Source organism: Bactrocera dorsalis, chromosome 4 (assembly GCF_023373825.1).
Source record: "Bactrocera dorsalis isolate Fly_Bdor chromosome 4, ASM2337382v1, whole genome shotgun sequence".
NCBI classification, from domain to species: Eukaryota; Metazoa; Arthropoda; class Insecta; order Diptera; family Tephritidae; genus Bactrocera; species Bactrocera dorsalis.
The window spans coordinates 74,627,243-74,650,966 of NC_064306.1; the positions used below are offsets into that span (position 1 = coordinate 74,627,243).

Sequence of the window (23,724 nt, forward strand, 5' to 3'; positions counted from 1 at the left end):
TGTAAATATGTATAACAGTATGTAAAATACACCCTTTATTGAAGAAGTAAACTCCCCACGTTGGTGTAAACGAGACAACGTAAGACGAGACAGGTGAATGGATATGTTTGAAAGATTAACGGCGCTACTCTGGTGGAGCTACTTTGATATTTGTTTGTGTTCGTGCGTATCTTTAGAGCGTTTACTGGTTTTAAGTTGAAGTATCAGCGGAGTGATGATTTAGTTTCGGACTGTTATTGAAAACGAATGGTTAATGTTATCCAATGATAAATTATAATCGCATGCTAACGAATATTTGGTTAAAAATCTCGATACCGACGGAATTATTACCTGTACAATTCACGGTAGTTGAAATAATTGATTTGTGTATATAACTTTCAGTATTAGGAATACGTTTGGTAACTTTCAATCCCTATAGTACAAACCTACCTAAACGTAAATATTCTGTGAGAGAAGAGTGATTTAAATACTAACATACATACTATGATACAACAATATGTTAATATCTTCTACAAGAAAATATTTGTTTGAGATATACCCACATTTAACGTTATAACCCTTTATGTATATGTATGTGAAACCATCGATACTAGAGCTAAACTAAAATGATTAACTTTACCTGGAACGTTGCAGAAATGGATTTTAATCAAAATGAAAACGCCATTGACAGTGCATTAAAAGTAACAAAAGATGGTATTAAATCATTTCAAGATCTCTGCGATCAAAGTTCGACACATACGTTTATTGTTGTATTCCATCTGACTTTATAAAAGGTGTATATGTAACTCAATAGACACAATTTTTTATACCCAGAACAGGGAATATTAAGTTTATTACTAAGTTTGTAAGACATATAAAAACGTCGGAGACGTTGTATGTATTACGAGTGTTGATCGAAGTGACGAGCTGAGTTCATTTAGTTATATCCGTCTGCTGTCGGTCTGTATATATGCGAATTAGTGTCTTAGCTTTTGAGATATCGATCTGAAATGTACGCCCTTTTCTCTCTCCCCATTGGAATTACCGATATTAGACTGGAGCTTTCTTATTTGATAAGGTATCTTACACGGTACAATCTGCGAATACTTATTTAGTATTGGAGCTTCGGAGCAACCGAAGTTCAAGTTTTTCCTTTTCAAAAGCAAAGCAACAACGATAATGGTGACAATATTAATAGTGATGAAGACATTAATATTAAGACCAGTAATAAATGTGATTAGCGCATATACAGATACATATATTTTTTTTTGATAATATTACTAATGTAGTAGTAACTTATAAATATTATAAACGACTGATAACTACAAAACTATAAATTAATCAAAGCGTTGGTACAAAATAACTATGTCGAAAGTAGATGAATAATCGTTTATACTACCATATATGTATGTATATGAATGATAGAATACCAGGTTGCGTTTTCCGTAGGTCTTTTACTTACAGTTACATTTCATGTTTAGCATAAAATAAAAACCAAAACCATATTTAAAAATGAAAGTTTGTTAGTCTTTTTAAGGAGTTGGCATAATAATGAAGTAACTATATGGATTATAGCTTTAATTTCACATGTATAATATGGACTGTATTGTTTCAATACCTGTTCTAAGCTTCGAAATATCTGTTGTAAAGGGGACAGAAGGCTATCGAACAAAATGTCTAGTGTAAAATATATATATGTATATGTATATGTATATAGTTATATATATTTTACGGAATATACATATGTGTATATACATACATATTTACGAACTAAAAGCGATTTCCATTATTATTTCCATTATACTATATATACGTAGTTCGAAATGTAGCATTCATCTGAACTTCAAAACGAATAAGACTGTTATAACAGTTGCGCATTTCACCGCGTTTAATGTAATTTAGCTAAGGTATACGTAATTGTGTACATAAAGCAAGTTGAATAATTTTTATGTGAATACTAATTTACTACAAATTTATCTGTATGTGTATACATTTATAGCATATCTTACCAATCATATTTTTACTAGTAAATATATTATCTAGGGTTTATGTACATACATACATATTCGTTAATATTACTTGAATAATTATTATTGAGGGCTAGTGCTCCAGTATTTGTATGAATAAAATACTTAGGAAACAACAAAAACTGGGAGTTGTTATTGTCGAGGTTCGTCGATAAATTGACGTCGAAGTACTGTTTAGTTTTCGCTTGCTTTGTTTTTAATGTTTCTTTCAACACTTTTTGTAAAAATGGCACTGCTCATAATATATCTCTACCTCTTATAAATCTGCAGGTATAGCTGGAAGTGTAAGTTTCTAATGGAGCTAACAAAAGTTAACGGGAAACGCGGATTATTTTCATTCTGGAAATATCATTCAAACTTCAAAAAACCTAATACCGAACAGGTGATCGAGTTGAATGATTGCTGAGTGAAGACTTCATATCGAAATCGAAGGTAGTTTTTAAAATCATCTGTAGCTCCAAATTTATATATTTTTATATTTTTTTTTTATTATTTTTTGATAATAATGATGTAATTTTAAACATAAACATTTCACTCTAATAGAGTACTACATTTATCGAGAATACTTCAAAGTATTTGATATATGTAAATAAGTGTGCATATGCACAGTCATATTTCAAGAGCAATGGATACATTATTTCTAAACTAGAGAGCTATGTACCTTCAGTTCGGGAGAGAATGAATGAAAATATGAAATAAAATATAACTAAGTATGTATGTATGTACATATATGTGAGCACTGACGTAGTTCTTAAATATAGGAAGGGTTTGAAAATAATTTCATTCTCCTCACACATCTTTGATTGTAGAGATGATAGAAGATTAATGACGCTGAAATAAGTATTGACTGCTTCAACCTCTCACTTGAATTCATGGAGAGAACTTCCATAGTTATATTGGCTTTACGAAAATCTCCGTATCGAATTTCTTAATAGTGGAACAGAGTGGAGGCAATTTGAAATACACCGCATACCAAAACGAATGAAAAAGTGTGCCCTTTGCAATTATCGCGGTTAAAAGCTTCTCGAGTATTTTTTTTGTTAGTTACATTACATCAATTAGATATCATAATGATAACAATTGCTTTCCTTAGAATTTTGCTGATGACTTTCTATTTGAGTGCGTGCAATAAATAATTTTAATATTATTTTGTAAACAAGTTTATAAACCACATATAATTCGAAATATATCGTTTTTTGTATTTTAAGCAACACATTTATTATAATTTTTTATTTTGCAATAACATCAGCTAAATATTGAAAATACGAATATGAACAGAAAAACTTGAACCTTGAACAGAAAAACTTGTCACTTGTTCCCTTTACAGGGAATTATGCTAAGCTTGTCTATGGAAGGCCGCTCTTTTCAAAAGCCAATGTTTTCTCATTACTTCTAATTGTATATAATACTTTGTGTTAATTCATTTATAATATTGTGTCTTTCAAATAATAATATTCATTGACATATCATAAATTACCAAAGAGTGGTAAGAGGACAAAAAAACCTCCTTCTGAAATCTGCGTTTTTTAGCCACTGAGAAGTTCATAAGATTAGCAATAAATAAATAGATAATAACGAAGCGGGGTTATTACGGTGCATTATAAAGTCTCACAGATTACTGAAAACTTATCGTTAATATTTATTACAGCGAATCAATTAATTTTATAAACTACATAAATGCTTATTGGGTCTGCATATATGTACATATTTATGTATATGTATATAGTCGCTAAACATTATTCAAATATTTTACAGGTGGTGGCATCTTATCACAGTTGATACAGAAGTACCAGATATAGAAAACATCACCGCTACTTTCATCAGATATTGTACATAAAAAGTAAAAGCAGGAAAACCCGGCGCAAATTATGATTATCATAATATCTACATATAATGAAATTGTTATTATGAATGAAATACATCTTTGAAAATATTATTTAGAAACACTTTGTGATATCGTATAACTTGAATCTAATATTTCGAAAATTGTTAAGTACTCATAACTGAAATGCTGCAATATATATTCCATTATAAAACTCAGATATAAACTTCTACATATATTTTATTATAATGATTCTATATTTTGTGTCCTATAGTAGAATGGTATATGTATAAAAAAGTTATTTTGGTTCAAATGATAGGTAAGATCATTCATTTTTCATACCTTAATCATTTTGAAGATTAAATACTTTCACGTTCTAACTTGTGAATTGGATAATAAGCGCAAAAATGTAATATTTTGTATTTTTTAAGTAGTTCATATTCCTTCCTATTTAACCACGCAAATACATGTGAATGGTACTCGATACCCACAACGTACTTGCACACGAGTTGGGTGAAGTACTCATTACTTCCATCTGAGTAATTTTATTGAAACAACAATAAAATAACTTAATAAGTCAATAAAAGCTCGAAAATAACTTTCTGCAGCTGTTATTCATATGGACGAATGCTATATAAAAGAAAACACAGTTTTGCCAATGCAGAAAGATATATATATATACATATACATATGTACAAGTATACATATATAAAAAAGTGAGCAACCAGCGTGCGACCAATATTTTTCGTTAACTGAAAAATATTTTATCCGAAAATAACAATGAATACCAAGTAATGTAAATCAAATAAGGTGCACTCAAAGAAGTTTCTAGCTTTTGTCTTTTAGTACCAACTCGTCACAATTTAGTTAGATATGTATGAATAGCAACTATTTGCAAATCTGTATCTACATACAGATATATGCATACAATATTAATAAAGATCGTTTGATACGAATAGTAGAAATAATAATTAATATAGCACATTTATAGCTATATACATATATGTATGTAATATATATAAACTCCTTTGAGTGCACTTTATTTGACTTACATTACTTGGTATTTATTGTTATTTTCGGATACAATATTTTACGGTTAACGAAAAATATTGGTCGCACGCTGGTTGCTCACTTTTTCTCACCACCTCTTGTAGGCAAAACATGAAATTTGCAGTCAGTAAATCGACGGTATATTTTTCACCCTGTTTGTATTACATATTTTGCACAACTGCCAACTCACTGGCTTTACAATGACTTTTATTGTTTGTTTTTGTTTAGCACATTACCTCCTTTTTATATGCCGGTTTTATTATATTTTCATTACATATTAATCACACTTGAGAAATACTTGATATATTTCGATGTGATCGTTATGAGAAATTCGAAATTGTTTCCAAATCCGTGCTTACCACTTACACACATATGTATGTATGTCTGCATTAACATTTCAATTTGCAGGGTTAAAATGCAGATATTTGAAGTGCAATAAGTATACTTAAAATTTAAGCGTGAACATATCCTGTAGGGTACGCCAGAATTTGATATTAGTTTTTTTAATAAATAGCAAAGATCATTACATTTTATTGCTATACTACTTATAATGCAATTTCAAAAACTGAAAACACAACCGCCCATGTCAAGCGGTTACAAACCACACCAGGTACCCACCGATAAGTGACCAGATGAGTACGAGATTCAAGTTGAAGACAAAAAATACAAACATACATATGTATTACCTACATACATACTATATACATATGTACATATGTTCCTACGCATTTTATCTTTAACCGAAGCGTTCGTTGTGAAGATTAAAAGCATAATAAGATCACACAAGCACAGATTTAATAAAATAACTAAATGTATATGAATACCAATAAGCGCTAATCGTCTTTGGGGTGGTGATAACCAGAAAAACTCTATTTTTTCTGATTTTATAAAACAACGAAACGCTTTAGAAGGTTGCTTGTTTTTGCTAGATTTTCCTATATAAAATCAAATTTGAAATTTTAATGTTTAAAACATTTTTCACAATCCGTAAAAACTATTGTTTTTTTTAATTATAAGTATTCTATATCATTTCTATTATATTAGAGATAGATGTGAATCAAATCTTTATCAATCAAATTTGGTGAAATCTCTTACTAGACAAATCACATATAATCACACATATTAACCATTTAACAAATTTTTAAATTCCATTGGATTCTTTCTAGGCACCTCTCATCTCGAAATGAAAAACAGTCTCTACATTTTCTAACCTTAGATACTGATTATGAGTACATGAGTGATGCGATCAGTCACATATGACTGAAATTATGCTGAAACTACCTTTTTCAAATAAAAATATAACCAACTTAATTCTAAAAATCGACAATATCGATTTACTTGATATCAGGGCCAGCCCGCTCAGATGGGCAATTTAGGAATTTAGGTCCAGGACGTCATATTGGCAAATTTTCTTTATTTGTTTATTTATTTATTTTATGTTATTTAAATTTCTAAATTGAAAGTTATCAAAAACAACCTATGATGTACTATGTGTCAAGAAAAACTGGCAAGCTTGGTATAGTATCAATTGAAAGTAAAGGGACACAATCTCGTATCATTTGTGTCGGAATTTAAATTAGAGGTACGAAAATATTTAAATACTTAACTTTTTTTATTATACTAATAATTATAACATTTTTAAATAATTATAAATATTGTTGGATATATTATAATTCAAGTACTCTGGCGTTGAACTATCGAAATTAATGCAATCAGTTCAGATGTTCCCCTGTCCTAATCCCTATATATCTAAAATAATAATTTTCGACTTTCTGATCTCAATATGTGAGATATTTTAATGATATGAATAGAAAGGTGTGTATTTTTCTCATACACCCTATAATATTAATGATTGTATTTCCTTCTTTTGGTTGAGCATATATCTCAAATATCTGTATTGGCGGTAGATGCGTTAATAAAATGAAGCAAGAATATTTTGTATCAACATTATGGCATGTCGTAGTAAAAACCAGGAAAAGGATTAACTACGGTTGTCACAAATACAAAGGAATTGGAAAAACTTAATTATAATCGTTCAGTTTATATGGCAGCTTTTCATATGCTATAGTTATCCGATCTGAACAATTTCTTCGGAGATGACATTATTGTCTTGGTAATAATCTGTGCCAATTATTATGATGATGTGTCATCCAATGTAAAAGTTCTCTGCTTCATCGTTGAGTTTGTATGGTGTCAATTCATATGCTATAGTTGTCCGATCTGAACAATTGTATGGTAGCTTTTTACTACAGTATGCCGCGAAAACTGAGGAACTAGTTCGCGTATTTACAGACATACATACGAACTCGTCTTCTAGGTACCCTGTCCAGGAATACTGAAAATAGTGATTTGAGTTGGTTAGGTTGAGTTTAATGTAAATATGTAGTATTTTGAAACAAAGCAAGATTAATTAGTTAATAACTAAACTAAGTGAATTAAATAAAGTTTAAATTGAGAAAATACGAAAAATCATTGTTTTGATTCAGAATTTCGTCATGGTGACGTTTGCAATGGTTTATCATTTTAGCGATGTTTAATGAAGATAATGTTATATACAATGGTAAGTGAAAACGTTTTTTAATAGAATTTTATTTATTTTTTTATTAAACTGTAGAAGAAACACATTTTATAAAATACGATTATTAGCACAATCAAAAGCAAAAAAACGTATTACTAAAGGGATAAATAAATTATTTCAAAGGAATATTACTAGTTTTACAATGAAGTTAATGTTCTGGGTGATGTTATTTGCTCAATAAATAGTTTTTTAATCTTTCATCACAAATTTGTATTTCCTATCACGTGCCAAATATAAAAAATGGTGGCAGTATTTTCAACAAAATAGAGAAATGCAATCAACAACCACCAGGCTATACAAATATACAATAAATGTAATAAATAAAGTTTTCAATTTGTCCCGCATCACCATTGTTGGAAAATAAAAACTTCTAAGCACACTTCCGAAAGCAATAAATTCCCCAGTAATTGGACTATCATCAAATAATGTGAGCAGTTACTTACGAAGAAAATGTAATACTTACTCATACTAAAAAAATGTGAATCATGGTAAATCAGTGGCGCATATTTAACTACATTACTTCCGACCTGGAAGTAGGCTCATCATATACTTACACCCCCATTTAAGCCGCTATAGAAAACAATTTTCACTGTCAACTGCTGTTTTGTAATATGAGTACTTTGTTCTACATATCCATGAACTTAACATGTACATATGTACATATACAAGTATACTACGTATGCATTTTTACACTTGGAAGCACATTTCTTTATAGTCTCAACAAAATAATTCCATTTGGTCCTTTAATGTGAGCTCATAAAAACTAGTATTGCCTATGTACATAGTTATGAATACATATGAAACGGTGTTTTATCTAATTTTATTACTGAACAGTATTAAAGAAGTTACTAATGCTAATTTCTGTCAGCCCTTCTGTCTATCTGTCCGTATATATACGATCTAGGACTTCAGTTTTTCAGATATACATATATCTAATATTTTGCACTTGTCCTTTTCTCACCAAGAAGCTTCTCAATTGCCGGAACTATCGGCTTACTATAACTTTTTCATTTGAGGATATATTTACATATCTTCACAATATTTAGCTTGGATCACAACCTACGGCTATAATGAAATCTCCGAAGAAATAAATCAGATCGAATTACTATAGCAAGTGGCTGTCATACAAACTGAATGGTCGAAATCAAGTTTTTCTAAAGAACTTTTGTATTTGTGAAGGGAATTATAGCTTACATCATTTCAATTGAAAAAGAAAGACAAAAAGAGAGTTCAGTTAGGAATTCTTCCTAGCACTTTATCAAATATTATAAAAATAAAGAAGTGATTTTGAACAAGTAAGAAATTCGGGATACGATTTGTATTATCGACCCAATTTTATCTATTAACTATTATAATGCCACATACTAGAAAAATGTTCCCTGGGTTTCATTAAAGTATGGATGTTCGAAAAAACTGGTAATATTTATATGGGGACTAGATCTATTTTTAGCCCAATTGTATCTAAATTTCAATTGTATATCCTATACGCTGACCGATATTTTCGGCCAAAATACAGATACTGGAGTCCACATATTCGGTACCTAGGGGATTGAAAAGTTTTGGTTGGATTTGGACAATTGATCTAGAAATATAAAAAGAATGCTACGTACTAAAGCTTGTCAAAATCGGTATGTCGGGTTCCAAGGCATGTGATTTCACCAAAAAGTGGGCGGTGCCTCGCTCTTCGTCCAATTTTCACAGCTGTGCAAATAAAACTTTCTCATACCATCTTGGAGGTAAAATTGAATGTCTTTGTTGTAAGTAATTATTGATTTAGTTCGCTTTTAGTAGTTTTGAACAGTACCGTTATATGGGGAGCGGGCAAGGTTATCATCCGATTTAATCCATTTTCATACTGTTGGTAGGAATTCTTATAATGTTTGCGCTGAGAAAATTTGATTCTTGTAGCTTTAGTGGTTTAGGAGATATGTATGTACATTAAACTTATTAGGTCAGGAACACTTTTTCCGTATGTTTTTCCCACAGGTGCCCCTTACTACTGCGATTCCCTGTGCCAAATTACAGCTTTACTATACATATATCCTAATTTAGTGCTTAGTTATGGCACTTCATATGTTTTCGGTTAAAGGGGATTTGTGGGCGTGGCAGTGGGCCGACTACGTCCATCTACGAATATTTATTTTTGTACTGAGAAACAAATCTACCAAGTTTCATAAAGATATTTAAATTTTTACTCAAGGTACTGCTTGCAAGAACGGTCGGATGAGGCTGATTTTCATTTGAGTGATGCAATAGATAAACAAAACTGCCAATTCTGATGCGAAGTCATTGGTATTAAACAATGTACCAGACTTTCTTCAAGCTTAAGAATTCAAGATAGAATTCATGACATACGACTTGATTTAGTGGAAAAAGCACTCGACATCGATTTCGTTTCTGCAAAAGCAGTCGTGGATGCCATTTGCATAATGTTATATTCAGAAGTTAATTGTTTCGATTTTACTTCACCTTAATCAAAAAACATTTTAATTTCCTTAACAATGAGAGTATTTTTCTCTTTGAAAAAAACTTATATCACTCTTATTGGAAACCTGGTATTTGGCAGCATTGCTTACATTTTTAACAGAAATCGTTAAATAAAATAGAAAGAAATGGAAAACAATGACGCTCATAGTCATGTATAGTAGAATGGAATTAATTTGTGTTGTATTTGTGCGTTGACTCAGTTTTTCAAGTTGATTAATATTGAAAATTCTAAAGAATCTTAAAACTAAAATTTATTTACCTACAGAAAAAGGATTCGCTCTGAATTTCAATTGTATATGCGATATTTTTGATCAAAGGTCAACAATAGATACCGGAGTCCACATTTTCGGCATTTGGGGCTTGAACAGTTTTGGGTGGATTTGGGCAGTTTTAGGTCATAAGTTGCATACTTTAAAGGATTTATTACTGCAAAATTTGATTCAATTTACCTTTTGATTTGTGTACTGGAAAGTAAAAGATTCAAATGTAATTTAAAATTGTGTTATATGGAAGACGGCGTCGTTGTAGTCCGATTTCACCCATTTTTGAATTGTGGCATAAGAATATGAGAAGAAGGTCACATACGAAATGTAGACAAAATCGGTATGTCGGGTCACGAGATATGTGTTTTCACCAAAAAGTGGGCGGTGCCATGCCCATTGTCCAACTTTTACCTTGGCTCTTATATGGCGTTTTTAGTAGTTTTTAACCCGACCATTATATCTGTAGTGAGTAGGGATGTTAACCTATTTCTTCCATTTTCTTACTGTTGGTAATAGTTCTTTTACGAATCGTATATCAAACGTTGAAATCTACTGCCAAAAATGCTACATTTCGAGTAGCGAATTCATGCACACAACATCAATTATGCATCGAAAACTTTACAAAAATGCGATATCAATTTGGGCGAGGCGAATGAAGTTTTGGCGGAAACCAAAGTTGCACATTTATAGAAATGAACTCGAATTATTCAAGTTGATAGCCATTTTCAAGAAAAGAAGCAAAGGAAAGTTAAAACACATTTTGATGAATTAGCTGCTGATCACCGATTTACAATCCGAGAAAAAATATTTAAAATTAAAATTTCCAATAATGTACTAGACACAGTAATATCTCAATTAGATACACGTTTTATTAGTATGAGTGCAGTCTGTCATACAAATATTCGTTTTTCTAACTTCTTCTTTACTGGGGTAGACACCGCTTACGCGATTATAGCCGAGCGCGCCAGTCGTTTCTTCTCTTCGCTACGTGGCGCCAATTGGATATTCCAAGCGAAGCCAGGTCCTTCTCCACTTGGTCCTTCCAACGGAGTGGAGGTCTTCCTCTTCCTCTGCTTCCCGCGGCGGGTACTGCTTCGAATACTTTCAGAGCTGGAGTGTTTTCATCCATTCGGACAACACGACCTAGCCAGCGTAGCCGCTGTCTTTTAATTCGCGGAACTATGTCAATGCCGCCGTATATCTCGTACAGCCCATCGTTCCATCGAATACGATATTCGATTTTCTAACACCAGCATTTGTATTACATATTGATGAAGCAACTTTATTACAAAAGTGTGACGAATTCAAAAAAAAAAGTATTATAATATAATAGGACCAAATTTTTAGCAAATTAAAATTAATAAAAAATTATTTTGAAATTATATGGGCCAAACCCGACCCCGACATTTATCGCTAATAGCAATTGACAACAAAATCGCATCAAACCTGGGTTTAAACGAAGTCATTGATACTTTTCCGAAAACTAAAGCTAAAAAAATGTAAATTAAATTGTTATTTAGTCAGTTGGTAGGCCCAACGTTTGTATAATAAACTCTTAAATCTTCTCTATTTTGTTTTAGTAGCCAAACCGACACCAATTATTAATAGTAATTTATGTTGTTACTCTTTAATATTTTTATTACCTGCCCCGCAGTGCACCAAAAAGAGCTTAAGTAGCTTAGTATTTTTAAAGTTTTTGTATAGTTTATATTTTTATTTGATAAAACCTAATCAGTTTACATAGCAGTGGGACAGTCACCCGGATTTCAACTTTTATAGTCATGCTGATCATATATGTATTTATATATAATCGTTAAGTGAACAAAACTATTAGCTGGCTATAGAGTAGGTTAGGTTAGATGGCTGATCAGAGATCGCACATGGACTAATAGAAGTAGTCCTTTGTGAAGCCATTGAAAATCGAACTCCCGTGTTCGGATTTAGATATCGGCAAACCGTTTAGTATCCAATACAAATTTGCATAGGCGCTTAATTTCTATGCATGCCAGGTCGGCGGGTAGTCTGAAGCTATGTGCCCCTAAGTGTCTAAGTCTTGATCTCCCAAAAGCAGGGCAGTCAAGAAGGAGGTGCTGGTTAGTTTATACTGTATCTTCTTCCAAGCAGCTCCTGCAAGCGGCGTCCGGTAAGATTCCCAGTCTTACAGCATGTATGCCAATAGGGCAGTGGCCCGTCAGGAGCCCCATCATTAATGAGAGGCTAGCCTTACTGAGAGCAAAGAGATCACTAGATCTTCTGCCAACTATTCTGCAGGTACCAATGCTGGAGCATCGCTGACCGAGCAGCCGCGAGGCCCAGCCATCCAGTAGTAGAGAACAAGAGGATGCAGGAGCACCTACCCGTTCCCATTCTACCGATAGCGATTCTAGGGTGCCTTTCCTTGCTAGCTCATCAGCCTTGCAGTTACCTACGATTCCGCTGTGGCCCGACACCCACACAAGTCTTATAATAAAAGCTCTCGCCGCCAGAGACAGTGACGCCAGACACTCTTCGACCAACCCTGAACGCACTGTGAATGCGTTCAAGGCTAGTATCGCCACTCTGCTATCTGAGTGAATGGTCACTTCTCTAAAGGTAGACACTCTTTTGCAGCATATCTGCTGCTACCTTTATGGCTGCAACCTCAGCCTGGAAAACACTGCAATAGTCGGGAAATCTAACAGTAGACCCCTTCACCAACCTTCCCCCCAAGCTTCGACCCATCGGTAAAGAAGCTTACTGCCCTCTCCTCCAACGACTTCTTCCCTGCCAAACCTCCCTTGTCGGTATATGTGCTATAGAGTATAATTAAATGAAATAATTCAATCGAGTAGAACTTCTAATATAATGAATTCCGATCTTCTGGTTAATTTTTTGCACATCAATTCAATATATATGTATCTCATTTGACTATGATTTTAGTATGATTTTCGACGGGAAGTAAAATATAGTAACAAAACTAAGTGAGTCTTTGGCCTTCAAAATAAGTTAATACAAGTATGATATCAATATTGAATTCTTCGTTACATTTTTTATACTCTGAATCGGATAGGAATCGTCGGAGACCCTACAAAGTATATACATATATAAATGATCAGTATGTCGAGCTGAGTCGATTTAGCCATGTCCGTCTGTCCGTCTGTCTGTCTGTATATATACGAACTAGTCCCTCAGATTTTAAGATATCGTTTTGAAACGTCATTTTCTCTTCAAGAAGCTGCTCATTTGTCGGAATGGCCGATCGGACCACTATAAAATATAGCTGCCATACAAACTGAACAATCGGAATCAAATGCTTGTATGGACACATTTGACAAGATATATTCACGAAATTTGGTATAGATTATTTTTTAAGGCAACAATGTAATCTCTAAAAAACTTTTTCAGAACGGATTACTATAACATATAGCTTCCATACAAACTGAACACATAGTTACTAACAGAAATGCACCTGTGAAGGGTATTTAGCTTCGGTGCAACCGAAGTTAACGTCCTACATCCGTGCAAGTTTCAAGAGCAAACAATGTTTGGTTACACCCAAATTTAGTCTTACTGGTTTTAATTATGGCGATGCTGCATATTATATTACAACAAAACGTATTGAGGGACACAGCATCGAGACAATTTAAATGTGGTATTTAGGTTTAAATTATTGAAAACCGTTTGCCTTTTATTTATTATTATTATGATAAATTTGAAATTATTCGCATTTTTTCTTTCCCTTTTATGTCTTTATTCATAAATTGTTGTCGTTTCATCCAGTGCCGGATTAAGCTAGCGGGGGGCTTGTAGCAAATTCTGTCAAGGGGCCCTTGGTTAGCTATAGGTTCTCAAGTTTAGGGTACTAAATAAAACAAAATTGTTACAAATAAGCTTTTCTGGATTTATTATAGGCAAATTTAGAGATAATACTTTCAATATCGACTTCTTTAAGCAAGTCATGCTCTATATTCAACAAAGTGAGATGATTAAGACGTTCTTTGCCCATCGTGTTCCTTAATTCATTTTTAATTTTTAATGTTGAAAAAGAACGTTCGCCACTGCAGTTAGTGATCATGAGAGATAAGTAAATTCGCAAAGCAATTTCTAAGTTTGGGAAACACGATTTTAAAGAATTATTTAATAAAAGTTTATAATATTGCTGTTCCAGAGACTCCTGTTTCTTGCTGTCAATAACAGTAGTCACATCTGTTTTCAGCAGCTCTGCGAACTGCAGTAATTCGTCGCCTAGGCTGTTCTCCAAATCATCTTCGTAAGCACTGACCATACTAGAGGATTTTTCCATTTTAGCTGTCGAAATACTTCAAAAACACTAGTAATTTTATGATATGCTTTCATATTTTGAGTTAAAGCAGACAGTACGTTATCAATAAAGACCTCAAATTCGAAACGTTGTCCAGGTGTTTGATTTTCATCAAAGTCGTCGAGTGTAGTAGAGCCGCTGAAATGATCGTACTTTGTACTTCGCTTGATTCGTCGTGATGTCTGTTGCTGGTATTCTTCACAATCGGTCAGATCTTTGGCTCTTGCCTCAATATCTCAAAAAGTGGATCGCATTGCTTGGACGTACAATTTAAAATTATTGTTAAGGCTGGGCTGAACTAAAAATTTCTTATTTTTTTAGATTTTCAGGTGGAAGGTGGAAGTGAAGCTTAGCCTAAACGCTTCACGTTTAAAGCATGCAATGATATTTCACGCTCCATCTAAATTGATTTTTTTTATTTACGGTCAGTTGGAGCTCGGGGCCCGTAGTATTTGCTACTCTTGCTACGTGGCTAATCCGGCACTGGTTTCATCTTTTATGTAAATAGGCTTTAAAGAAGCTTAATGTGGGTGCAAATCAAATATAAAATGAATATGCCACCAGGCGGCTAAGTATAATATATGAGCTTTAAAGCTGTAATGAAGGATATAACGATTCTGGTGAAAAGTAAGTGGTACTTTATTGGCTTGAAGGTTCAAGATATGTATATCTCGAGTTTTATAGTTTACTGGGATATATCATTATTTTGGAATAAATACAAACAAAACAAGTAAGAAGGGCCTAAATTTGGGTACAACAGAAAATCATTATAGATACATGTGTAGTATATGGGAGTTGGTGGTAGTTTCGACCCGATTTTACCTAGGTGTATATGTATTATTTTACGTATTAATAAGGATTATTCCTGAGTTTCAATTATATATCTTACACATTGACCGATATTTACAGTAAAAGTCAATTATAGATACTGGGGTCCAAATATTTGGTAGGGCTTGATAAGAGTGTACATCTGTGGCGTACGCGGATGATATTGATGTTATTGGCCTCAACAACAGCGCCGTTAGTTCCGATTTGTCCAGACTGGATAAGGAAGCGAAGCGTATAGGCATGGTTGTGAACGAGGAAACGACAAAATATCTCCTGCAATCAAAATAATAGTTATCGCATTCGCGACTTGCCTCATACGTTATTGTTGACAGTCATTACTTCGAAGTCGCAGATAATTTCGTCTATCTTGGATCCAGTATCAATACCAACAATAATATCAGCCTTGAAATCCATCGTAGAATCACTCTTGCCAATTAGAGATACATTGGACTGGGTAGGCAATTGAAAAGTTATGTCCTCTTTCAACGAACAAATACCAAATACTACAAGTCCCTCATTATTCCCATACTGCTAAGTGGTGCGGAGGCATGGGCAATGACATCATTTCAGGTTTTGGGGAAGATGTATGGTTCTTTGCGCATTCACAACGGCGAATACCTCAGTCGATGGAGTGACGAGCTGTACGATATATATGTACATACGTCGAAATCGCCCGGCGCCTACAAAAAGAAGACGTGAGAAATGTGAGAAGAATTTTGATTACCAAATTTGGTTCTAATCGGTCGCGTGGGTACCAAGATACATACATACATATGTGATTTCACCTAAAAGTAGGCGGTGACAGGCCAATCCTTCGCTGGAAAAACTTTTGTAGTGCTGTTATTGAAAAACCCGCATGCGGTCCCTATTGATTTACTTTTATATAATAAATTAATATCATAACTAAGGAAATTAAATGAAATAATTTAGTCATGGAACTACTTCTAACAAAACATCGTAGGGTGGGTATTTTTGAAGATTATTCACTGCAAAAAGTACTGAGGGACACAGCAGTTTGGTATTTAAGGGGTTACATACATACGGTGCGATCGGTCAAAAAATCGAAAATTTTATTGCTCCATCAGAAAGAATAAGTCCTCCTCAATTTTCATAAAGATACGTGCATTAGAACCAAAGTTATTGCGTTACATAACGCACGTAGTCATAGGACGAAAGCCTTGCACAGCCTGCTTTAAACGGAATTGTTTTTTTTTTGCCGTGAGCACGATTGCGAACAATCTATCTCACCGATTTTCTTTATTTTTTTAATTTCGTTCAAATGTTAACTAATGTAGGCAGTCCATCAACGAAGTCTTTTTTATATAAATTTAAATTGTAGGTAATGTTAAGATTTTTTAAATAAAATTTTTTCAGTCGGTAAACATGACTTTTTGAAAAAATGATCCTCGTTTCCACAAAAAAAATTTTTTAGGAAAACCCTACGTTCACCGACTCTGCACTAATGAAATTTTTTTTGTGTTTTATGATTTCAGTTGAGTTGTTGCACCGGAATCGTGCTCACCGTCAACCTCTTCAAGAAAATCGCATTTTGAGGAAAGCGCACTAACTCCGATATTTTTCATTATTTCTGAATGGTTAAATGGATTTTTTCACTTCGCAATATGTTCTTTCGAAGCGCATAACTCATATTTAATAAAATGATCGCTATATCCCTTAAAAAATTCCCGAAATTTTACCCTTAAGTTTAAATATTGTAAATATGTTGTCCATTATCAATTTTTTTTTGCTTATAAGAATAAGTATAAAAAAGTTCATCGTTTGCTGTTATGTATATACAAGTAAAAATTCCATTAAATAAAAATAAACAAATATATAGGATTCATTCCTGAGCAATTTTACTTTTGCTGTCATGTTCCTATAGTTTTGTTCACCTAACGGTTGTACGTATTACCTAAAACTAATCGAGATAGAAATAGGGCTATATACAAAGTGCGTTTCAAAGTAAACAGGAGTTAAAAAAAAACAGAACAAATGAGTTTTTCGACAAAATCAATTTATTTTATTCACAATAGTCTACTTCTGCTTTAATATAGCTTTTTGCACGGTCCAAAAACATGTCGAATGAGTGATTTAGCTCGTTAGCTGGTATATCGGTATGCTGGTGCAAGCCTTTTGAATGGCTTCTACGTCTGCATAACTCTTTCCTTTCATGGACAAATGAATTTTTCCGAAAAGGAAGAAGTCGCACGGTGCCATATCAGGTGAATACGCAGAGTGGTTAAAATGTGATTTTTGGGCAAATAATCGGTCGCAAGCGTCGTTCGATGAGACGACGCATTATCGTGCAATATACGCCAACTTTCATCTTCGCAATATTCGGGCCAAACACGTCAAATTTGGCGAACCAAGCGATTCAAAACTTCAAGGTAAAATACCGCATTAACATTTTGGTCGGGTGGAACAAATTCTTTGTCGACAATATCCTTGGAATTGTCAAAACAAATCAGCATTCTCTTCACTTTTGACTTCTCCATGCACGATTTTTTGGGTTTCGACTCGTTCAGTGCCTTCCATTCAGCACTCTGGCGTTTCGTTTCGGGATCCTATTGGAAACACCACGTTTCGCCACCAGTCACAATATTGTGAAGGAAGTTTTTGTCCTTTTTGACCTCTTTAATAATGTCCTTCGAATGTTGGATTCTGAACAATTTTTGGTCGTTAGTCAATTTGTGAGGAGCAAACCGTGCACACAAATTTCGTAAGCCCAAATGTTCGGTCAAAATGCGATAAATCGGTGTTTTAGAAATGTTAAATTACATTTCCGTGAATTTCAATGAAGATTTCGGCTGATTTTCGATGAATTCAAGCACAGTTTCGATGGAATTTCCGGTGATCACGGATTTTGATTGGCCGTCATTTATGCCCTCACGACCACTTTGAAAACGTTGAAACCACTCTTGCACTCTGCTACGGGATAGGGAATCATCGTCATAAACTTGTTTCATCAATTGAAACGTTTCGGTAAAAGTTTTACCAATTTTAAAACAAAATTTAATGTTGGCTCTTTGTTCGAAGCTCATTTTCGCACCGTTAACACAAACATACTAACACTTTAAACGCAATAACTTCACTTCCAATCCATGAAATATCATGAAATCACTGGACAATTGATAAAGAAAGCAGATTCTAACGCATCAGTCGACATATAGATGGCACCACCAGGGGGCGCCAGATTCAAATAAGTCCCCGTTATTATGACGGGAATTCCCTAGCTCATCAGAGCTTTTACACTCAAAGCCAAATTGTGACGGCAATTTCCTAACCTATCGGGAAGTAGTAAATACCCGTATTTATTTACACCCTATTTTTTCTTTTACGCACAAAACAATCGTTAAATAATTATATTTCTTGTTTTAAATAAAATGATATTCGAACTAAATCCTAAATCGCCCATGCCTCTGCACCATATATCATGAGTGAATTATAGAGTTTGGTTTTTATTCGTCGAGAGAGGACTTTACTTCTAAATTGCTTACTCAGTCCGAAGTAGCACCTGTTGGCAAGAGTTATTCTGCGTTGGATTTCGAGGCTGACATTGTTGTTGGTGTTAATACTGGTTACAAGATAGACGAAATTATCTACGACTTCAAAGTTATGACTGTCAACAGTAAAGTGAGAGCCAAGTCGCGTGTGCGATGACTGTTTGTTTGATGACAGGAGATATCGAGAGGAGAAAGCAGAACTGACTGGCCGGATATTTAGACTAGTGTTTCCCTAAGTGGGCGATAACGCCCCTCGTGGGCGCTGCAGGTGTCAAGGGGGGCGGTAAGAGACCCAGGGGGGTTATTTGTAATTTTATTTAGCTAGGAGGCCTCTTAGACAACAACTACATGAGCTCTCGACTCTCAACAACAACTTGTGAACATCACCTAATATGAATTAAAAGATTGCTCAAACTCGGTTCTTTATTTCTCTCCGCGTAGTTCATATATCTGTCCTATTTTATTGAATATAGAAAAAATGAAAATCATGTCAATCGGTCGCTCCGTTTCATAACGGGGCATCTCGACAGGATAAAATTTATGGGATACTAACTGTCAAACGTATTGATTTTGCCATTGCCAAATCTGTATGTGGGCATTTGCTATCATAATATAATCATTTGCGCAAAAGTGTAGGCTAGGTAGGTTCGAGCTGATGTACCGCATGCTTTGAGCTCTTGAAAAATTTATTTTATCACTTGCGAAATGACGTCGGGTAGGTAGCTGATGTAGCACACGTTTTGAGCTTTTGAACTCCTTAAATCTTTTATGTGGAAAATAAAAAAGGATAAAGATCCTTTTTTACAAATGTATTTCTGGAAAAAATAAGAATTCATATTTTTGGACTACTATATAATAATTGTGCTTAAGCATTCCTATATAAACAATGTAAAATTTATTTTATATTCATTTGTGGTTTTGCGCGCAATAGATGAGTTTTACTTACGCCTCCTTTACACTACTCGCGAAGTTAAACGTATTTCTCAAAGCAAAGCAATGTCGGAAGTAAAAAAGAAGAGACAGCAATACTGTGCGGAATACATTACATAAATTCGGATTCATTCAAAATCCCACAAACCCATCCTCGCCTTTGTGTCTTCTATGTCTAAAAACATTTTCGAATCAAGCAATGAAAAATTCCTTTGAATAATAATTCTGTGCAAAGACGAATTGATGAAATGGCTGAAAACATTGAAGAATCATTGTGCGATCACCTGAGGACAAGCCAATTCTCAATTCAGCTCGGTGAGTCCACTTTACCAACTAATGAAGCATATGTGAAGAAAATTGGTAGAAATTTAGAGACCGATACAAAAGGCGAAACCATATTCAATATATTGGAAAAGTTTTGCGATGAGAAAGAGATTCCTTTGAAAAATATTATTTCAATTGCTACGGGTGGCGCTCCGGCTATGATAGGGTGCCATAAAGGCTTAGTAGCGCACTTAAAAAATAAAATTCCAGATTTCCTTGGTGTACATTGCGTTATTCATAGACAACATTTAGTTGCTAGAAACTTAAGTGAAAAACTATTTCAATGACTGCAATATGTCATCAAAGCAGTCAATAAAATCCGCAACAGCTCTTTGAATGATAGATTATTTCATCAGCTTTGTGTTACTAATGACAAGGATTTCAATCGTTTGTTGTTTCATACTGAAGTTCGTTGGCTATCAAGAGGCAATTGTCTGACTCGATTCTACAACCTGTTTGACGCTGTTATAGAGTTCTTGGAAACTAAAGATACAGAATTGCAAGACAAGCTCATAACATCAAAAAATGATATAGCTTACATGACAGACCTGTATAAATTGTTCACCGATATGAATCTCCAACTGCAAGGCGATAAACTAAATTTAATTAAAACAAAAAACGTCGTTGCTGCTTTCGCAGCCAAACTGCTTTTACACAAAAAGAATCTGGCCAGACGTGAGTTTCACAATTTTTCGAATTTATCAGTATCATGCAGTAACGACGAATTGTTTGCCTACTGCCAACATTTGGAAAACCTCCACATTGACTTCACCGAACGATACCAGGACATTTTGAACTTGGAAATACCAGACTGGGTGTTGGATCCGTTTTCAAATGTCAACACAGCAATGTCACCTCAGCTGGAAGAAGAACTTATAGAATTGACAACAAACGAGGAAATAAAAATCAAGTTCAAAAATGGATTGTGGTCAATCGTTCAACGATTCTTGATAGCATTCCCATCGTCATATTTGTGTGAACGTAGATTTAGTGCTGTGACAACACTGCTTACTAAAAAAATAGAAATCGTTTGCATGTACCGAACGTGGCGACTTGCGACTGTTCTTGAATAAATTGGAACCTGATATTAACAAACTTATTAAACAGCATCAGATTCATCCTTCACATTCGTTTTTATATATGGATCGATTATTTTAGTTTTATTTTTAATAAAAGATTCTCTGTTTTAATACTATAAAGTTGTGTTTCAATAATCATTCTTATTGGCAGGTGGAGCCCGTAAGAGTTAACTTCAGACCTAAGCGCCGTTGTATGTTACCTACTGCGCTCAGGTTTCAAGTTGCTGGTTATAGTAAAAGTTTCGTTTAGAATTCTCCGTTAATATACATACATACATATATAGGTCATAATAATTAATTTGGAGTTATAGTGGTTTTTAAATAGGTGAAAAAATGGGGCGCTAAAAAAAATATTTATTCTCAAAGTGAGCGGTAGACAAAATAAGTTTGGGAACCACTGATTTAGACCAATGATATCAATATCATCGGCGTACGCCAGCAGCTGTATACTCCTATAAAAGATTGTACCTGATCGATTAAGCTCTGCTGCATGTAGAAAATTATAATGTCTTGTTGATAACATATAATAATATAAAAAAATAAATCATATAAAAATAATAATATTTAAAGTGTTTCCAAAAATGATAGTTTAAATTTCCAAAAAATAAATTTTTGGCATGAAAGTGATAATAACACTCAATAACTTAACATTAGAATTTGTGTTACAAGATAATATTGTCTAAAAATTAAATGATTTACCTTTAATATGTCTGGCAAACACATTTGGTGATTTTATTTATCTTTTTTCAAAATACACACGTGCCTCGTGGTTTCGGCGTTGTATTCAAGTAAACCAATTTGTTGAATTATTATTTTTCCATACAAACTGCGATTTTATTGGCATTTGACAAATTAGCAGAGGCATTGATGTAATTAAATTTAAATGCGTACCTACATCGAAATAATTCGCTCTATCAACGTATTGTCCTGTGAGCAGTCACCCAGTTATGAATGGATCGATGCTTTCACTAACATGTATACATATGTATATTCATACATATCTCATACGTACCTTTTATATGTATGTTTGCATTTAACTGTTGAGTCAATAAGCAAATTGTTGAAGCGTGCCACACCACTCGACGGGATTACAGATCGTAATTGGATACAGCAACTGTTTACTTTGAATTGCCAGCAGGGTAATGCCAACTTTGCTATTAGAAGTACATTAAGGCTTTTTAAACAGTTGTACAAATTTTTGTGATTAGTAACCGCTATACAGCACAGCAGGCTTTCTTCGGTTTCGGTATAGTAAGGGATAGGACGCACACGTCTGCATGTATGTATATGCATCTGTAGACGGAAATACATTTGACTGCACTCATTCATTTCAAAGCCATCCTGCTGATCGGAGAGCATTAATTCTACTTCAACACCTTTCAAACAAAAATATTATTTGAAAAAACTTTAACCAACTTTAATGGAAATTAGAAATTTAACTTACCAAATAAACTAGCATTGCAGGAAAGTCATTATGTGAAAGAAATGATATTAAAACAAAATCTGCTTCTGATACTCGTGCCGTATACATATGTATGTATGTAAATATTAAAGACTGGGAAACCCTTTTGTTATGGTGTTTTGTTAAACCGTCGTCGTCGACACATATTTACATATAAATATAACTGATATATGTATATTTAATTGTTATTTCAATTAGTTAACAGCCTTCGGTACCAGTTTAAATTGAACCTAAAAATGTATATACTTTGTAATTAATATACATACATATTCACATACATTAAGCGTTAGTCTACGAAAGAACTGTACAAAGAGGTAATAATAATTAGGTTGATGGAAATAATGCCCTGATTGTTGCGACGGCAAAGATTTAATAAGGTATCACAACAAAAGGGCTTCATCTATTTAATTCGACATAAGTTTTAATTGATTTTAAAATACATAAATACAAATGAACATCGTTGACACCATAAACTCGTTGAAAGCACTTAAGAGGTATTTAACGATATTATCCATTAGCAATGTTCTCGACATTTATTGCGTTTTATGAGCTCGAACATAAATTTGAATGCCGATTCCCACTCTGACATACTTCTCCTCAAGTAGTTTGTGTGCATTTGGCCGGTGGATTTGTATTTAAAAAGACAAAAAAATATTCTTTATCTCAAATATTCAAATGATTTTCACAAGTACAATGCCATTGTAGTTCGATATAGATATGTCTTATCGTTTGCATGTAGATCTTATATACACATATGTACATATATAACTATTTCTTTTACATATAATGCATATACATATGTATATGTAAATATAATAACTATGAACTGATTAAATCTTTGTATTGTGGACTTTGTTGGAACGATGGAGGAAATAGATAAACATTTAAATATGTAAAAATTAAAATACATACTTAATAACAAATATGAATTTTATTTTCTTTTTATTAAATTACATTTTCAAGTTTTTCTCACCGATAAATATTTTTTTAAGGCCGAAATTTTGTCAAAAATTTATGTTTTTTTGAGAAATCGCCATTTTGTCAAAAAAGTTTATTTTGCTTATCCCTTTGATTTGCTTTACTAGATTTAAC

At 33.5% G+C, this 23,724-nt stretch overlaps 2 long non-coding RNA genes across 2 annotated transcripts; one reads left to right on the forward strand and one right to left on the reverse strand.

Moving 5' to 3' along the window:
• Positions 1 to 186: 186 nt before the first annotated feature.
• On the forward strand, positions 187 to 4,077 carry LOC115066317 (uncharacterized). The gene is made up of 3 exons (XR_003845919.2): positions 187 to 344; positions 2,277 to 2,438; positions 3,762 to 4,077. It is a non-coding gene; the product is annotated as an uncharacterized LOC115066317 (long non-coding RNA).
• Positions 4,078 to 6,044: 1,967 nt separating this feature from the next.
• Positions 6,045 to 23,361, reverse strand: LOC115066315 (uncharacterized). Its single transcript, XR_007422657.1, has 3 exons — positions 22,615 to 23,361; positions 22,183 to 22,546; positions 6,045 to 7,213 (listed from the first exon to the last, which is right to left on the reverse strand). It is a non-coding gene; the product is annotated as an uncharacterized LOC115066315 (long non-coding RNA).
• Positions 23,362 to 23,724: the final 363 nt, after the last annotated feature.